This window comes from Lactuca sativa, chromosome 1 (genome assembly GCF_002870075.4).
Source record: "Lactuca sativa cultivar Salinas chromosome 1, Lsat_Salinas_v11, whole genome shotgun sequence".
Lineage (NCBI taxonomy): Eukaryota > Viridiplantae > Streptophyta > Magnoliopsida > Asterales > Asteraceae > Lactuca > Lactuca sativa.
The window spans coordinates 69615060-69621091 of NC_056623.2; positions in this window are offsets into that span (position 1 = coordinate 69615060).

Sequence of the window (6032 nt, forward strand, 5' to 3'; positions counted from 1 at the left end):
TTGAACATGCAATGTATACAAGACTTTGATTGATAGATCTAGTGTAAACATTCAATTCATAACATATGAAATCAGATCTAAAGGAATACCTTTAGTTGGTTGCTTGAATCTTCTTGTCTTTGGAGCTTAGAGTCACAATTTTCACTCCTCTAATGGCTTACAAACACCAACTAGCAAGAGGATGATGAGAGAGAGAGAAGAGGGTGAGAAAATCGGCCCTAGGGTTTCTTGCCTTGCATGAGTGCCCATTTCCTCTACCCAATGAGTCTATATATACTATGAGCTACTAGGGTTACACCTTAAACCCTAATTGAATAACTTAGGCCCTAATCAATCCAATGATCCCTATAGATTAGGCCTTGGACGATTTCTAGGCTTCTCCAAACCCTAAAATCGTCCACCCTCGTATCCATAAAGATTCATAGCCCAAAATACAACTATCACACATTTGACAGTTTATGCCCCTTTATTCAATTAACCTCTTTAAGTCACCAAATTAATTCCTAATTAATTTATGACTTTTATTAATTAAACAACAATATTATTATCCCTTATATTATTCTCATAATATATTAATAATATTTCTTCTCTCATTACAAATCATCTTGTCAAGTTGCTATGGTGAAGGCAACCCAAAAGGACCATGCACAACCGGGTCAAATACTTGCCAAATATAGTTACAGCCTTAGACACTATTCCAACAGTCTCCCACTTGGATAAGTCTAGTAACTATATACACAAGCATAATCCGATTAGCAATCGTAGCTCTCAAAGACGCTGTCAAACTCTGATCTTATCAGTCCTGTCCTTTAGATAAGGGATCGTACAGTCCTCTATTTAGATATCATGCAGACACAATCATAGTCCAGCGTTTAGTTTCTCGATCTCAGATTTATTCGACATAGAACTCAATCGAACACATCAATTTAGTTCTGACCGGTCCCGACACATAAGTCAAATCAAATCATCGAGCGGCCGAGACATCGCTTTTACCCTCTTAGGATAAAAGTAATAGATAAACTTCGACTTATATGCATTTACTTATTCGCCAATCAATTATACACAACAATGCGTTTTATAACATCAATTTACTGATGCGGTTTCGCATCATCAATGTTCAACCAATTAATAAATAACAAACCATATATCTAGGTTTTAAGACCATATGATATTATCATCTTGTGATCACTTACAATATATATATATATATATATATATATATATATATATATATATATATATATATATATATATATATATATATATATACACCTTAAAGTGATTCCAGCAAGCGCGGGTTTGTTCCAATGCTCAAAACTAGTTCATAAGCACTCATGAACGTTGCAACAAACCTTTGCTATGTCTAATACCATTTAGAAAATCTACATACCAATTCATGACAATATTCTTTCATATCTACTTCCAACATATGAACAATTGTGGACCATTCGAATAATTCGATTATTCTTAATAACTCAATTATTCAGGAAGTCAAAACATGCAAAGTGAAACAATAGTTAAACAATTAACATAAGACAGTAACTTTACTTATAAATAATACTCCTTTATTTAATCATCAAATGTCAATTACATTTATCTATTACAAGTTTCTAAAAACTATCTAATCTAAACTAATATCATCCTTCAGCCCAATACTCCTAGCATGCTGCAAATGCTTAACCCTACTCAGTCCCTTCGTAAGCGGATCTGCTGGGTTATCTTCTGATGATATCCTCTTAACCACGAGGTGTCCTTCTTCTACTCGATGTCTAATAAAGTGATATTTTTTGTCGATATGTCGAGATCTACCATGATCCTTTGGTTCCTTCGTCAAGGCAACCGCTCCTTCATTATCACAGAAAATTTCCACAGACTCCTTTATGGCAGGCACAACTCCAATATCACCAATGAAGTTCTTCAACCATATTGCCTCCTTCGACGCTTCGCTCGCTGCAATGTACTCTGATTCGCATGTTGAATCAGCTACGGTTTCCTGGTTGGAACTTTTCCAAGTTACTGCTCCTCTATTAAGGGTAAAGACCCAGCTCGACTGCGAACGGTAGTTGTCCCTGTCGGTCTGGAAGCTGGCGTCACTATATCCTCGTACCTTTAAGTCATCACTCCCCCAGAGGACTAAAAACCATTCCTTGGTCCTCCGAAGGTACTTAAGGATATTCTTGACTGCAATCCAATGGGCTCTGCCAGGGTTCCCTTGATATCTACTAACCATGCTCAAAGCAAAGGCTACATCACGGCGAGTACAAGTCATAGCATACATGATTGAGCCAACTGCGGAAGCGTAAGGTACTCGACTCATCTCTGCTATCTCGGCTTTGGTACTCGGACTTTGAGTCTTACTCAACTTGGCATTACTTTGTATCGGTAACTCTCCCTTCTTCGAATTTTCCATACTAAAACGTTTTAGTACTTTATCTAAGTAAGTGTTCTGACTAAGTCCTATTAGTCTCTTACTTCGTTCTCTCACTATCCTTATTCCCAAAATATAGGAAGCCTCTCCGAGGTCCTTCATAGCGAAACACTTCCCGAGCCAGGACTTAACCTCCTGCAATGTCGGGACGTCATTTCCTATGAGTAGTATGTCATCGACATACAAAACGAGGAAGCTAACTATACTCCCACTGGCTTTGACATATACACATGATTCATCTTCGCTTCGTACAAATCCAAACTCTTTGACTTTCTCATTGAAGCAAAGATTCCATCTGCGAGACGCTTGCTTAAGCCCATAAATGGACTTCTCAAGCTTGCACACTCTATTTGGATGCTTCGTATCGACAAAACCCTCTGGCTGAGCCATGTAAACATCCTCAGCCAACCTCCCATTATGGAAAGCGGTCTTGACATCCATCTGCCATATCTCATAATCATGAAATGCAGCAATGGCTAGCATCACCCTAATAGACTTTATTTTCGCAACTGGTGAGAAGGTCTCATCATAGTCAACTCCGGGAGTTTGAGTAAAGCCCTTAGCAACCAATCGCGCCTTATATGTGTGTACATTCCCATCCACGCCGGTCTTCTTCTTGAAGATCCATTTGCACCCAACGGTCTTACGTCCGGGCACATTATCAACCAAATTCCAAACTTTGTTGTCATACATGGATTGAATATCGCTATCCATTGCCTCTTTCCATTTCGCAGACAACGGTCCTACCATGGCTTCCTTATAGCTATTAGGTTCATCTAGATTTATTAGTGTACCATCACTAATATACGTGTCCCCTTCGGTACGTAGTAATATGAAAACCATAAAACTGGGGTTGAACTCTAACTCTCTCGGAACGTCTAAGAGGTAATGACTCGTCAATTGGTTCAACCGGAGTTTCCTCCTCGGGTTGAGCGCCAGCGGCAGAGGTTCCTTCATCACTCGATTCTTGAATCTCTTCAAGCTCGATCTGCCTCCCACTATCTCCTTGGCTTATGAGTTCTCGCTCTCGGAAAACCCCTCTCCTTGCAACGAAGACAACATTGTCATTCGGTCTATAGAAGAGATATCCAAAGGATTTCTGCGGGTAGCCGATGAAAATACATCGCTCACTACGAGGATCGAGCTTGTCGTGAGTATCTCGTCTTACAAAAGCCTCGCAACCCCAAACGTTGATATGTGCCAACGAGGGAGCTTTCCCTGTCCACATCTCGTGAGGTGTTTTGGCAACCTTCTTTGTAGGGACTCGGTTAAGGATATGGGCGGCAGTCTCTAAGGCATACCCCCAGAATGAGATAGGTAGTGAAGCATGACTCATCATAGAACGAACCATGTCTAGCAAGGTTCGATTATGCCTTTCTGCCACACCATTCAACTGCGGTGTCCTAGGTGGCGTCAATTGCGAAACTATTCCATATTTTTTGAGATAGTCGTGGAATTCAAGACTTAGGTACTCTCCTCCTCGATCGGATCGAAGCACCTTGATTTTCCTACCCAATTGATTCTCCACTTCATGTTTGAATTCTTTGAACTTTTCAAACGTTTCTAACTTGTGCTTGATTAAGTAAATATACCCATATCTACTATAATCATCAGTGAAAGTCACATCGAAGCGGTTCGCATCCTTTGTAGTGGATCTAAAGGGTCCACATACATCGGTATGTATGAGATCCAACAAACCCTCACCCTTCTCACAAGTACCAGTGAAGGGTGACTTGGTCATCTTTCCAAGCAAACAAGACTCACACATGTCATCTTCCCTAAGGTCGAATGACTCCAACACTCCATCCTTTTGGAGTTGGGCTATGCGCTTCTTGTTGACATGTCCAAGACGACAATGCCACAAACATGCTTTATCCATACTATTGGAAGAATCCATGCATAATACATCATTTCCTAGGTTATCTACAATCATAACAGTTTCATAAATTCCATTACAAGTCATTGCTTCAAAATATAAAACACCACTTAGATAAGCATAAATCGAACCATTCTCATTATTAAACGAATATCTAAATCCTTGTCTAAATAAAACATGAAATGAAATGATGTTTCTTGCCATATCTGGCGAGTAGCAACAATTATTCAAATCTAAACTTAATCCATTACTAAGCACTAAAGAATACATTCCAATCTTGGTGACAGGCGACGATCTTCTGTTTCCCATGATTAGATTTATTCTTCCATGCTCCACATCCCTATTTCTTCTTAGTCCCTGCAATTCAGAACAAATGTGGTAACCACACGCGGTATCAAGAACCCAAGAAATAGCATGAGATGAATCATTAGATTTAATTGTGTAAATACCTGCGAAAGACGGCTTGATCTTTCCATCCTTGATGGCTTGCAGATATTCTGGGCAGCTTCTCTTCCAATGCCCTATTTTGTGGCAATGATGACACTCTGTCTCCTTCGGGTTAGGGTTGGGTTTAGCAGGATCAACCTTGGTCCCACTAGAAGAGGAACCATCTTGGGACTTTCCCTTGTAGTGGCTCTTTGACGGAGCCTTCCTCTTCTTGCTCCTTCCCTGCCCTATAGCCAAAACGGGAGTAGTGGGTGGATTGGGAGTAGGTGCAACAGACTTGTCCTTAAGGTTGCTCTCAGAAACCCTTAGGAGCCCTTGGAGCTTGCTTAGGGTGACCTCTTCCTTGTTCATGTGGTAGGTCACCCTAAATTGGTTGTAACATGGAGGCAAGGAGTGAAGGACCATGTCGATAGCCAAATCTTCCCCAAAGTCGACATTCAACTTGCGAAGACGATCGACATACCTTTGCATCTTTTGCAAGTGTACGGTTAGAGATTCTCCATTTCCCATTTTAGTAGTGATCATGTTAGTGAAGATCTCGTAACGTTCCTGCCTCGCGTTTTGGTGGTATCTCTCCAACAAATCTTGATGCATCTCGTACGGATACATGTCCTCATAGGACTTTTGGAATTCGGCGTTCACTGTGGCTATCATGATGCAATGAACCTTCGTTGCATCACGCTCATGAGTCTCAAAGGCAGTCGTTTCAGCCGGAGTAGCGATTTCTGGATTGATCTTTTCGAGCTTCTCGTCAAGGACTTACTCCTTGTCCTCGTAGCGAGCAATCTTGCGAATGTATCTTATCCATTCGCTAAAGTTCGTTCCATCGAAAGTCACTTTTTGGAAAAGGCTCATTAACGTGAATGAGCTAGCAGCAGTGTTGTTCGCGTTCTACATCTACAAATAGAAAGGACAAAGTTTGATTAGAATTGAATCCCTAATTATCACCCAATATGAAAAATTAGGGCTAAAATCCAACAACATTATTTACACATTAGAAAAGGGATGCCGTAATCCAACATGCAAACAATTTGAAGGTAAGTGAATGACGATTCACTAATTCTCCATCATGAAAACATAACCTTAAGATTTAAATGCATTGAGAATTCCTAGATTTCGATGAGATTCATTGAACTTTTCAATGGCATGTTTAAATCTCGATATGCCCATCTCGTTTGTGACTGGGATGCCGAGGATCACGAAGTGGGTGTGAATAACCATGCAAATCTACACGGTGCCATCATTGTTACAATCACCTATTCGATGTGCCAGTAAACCACA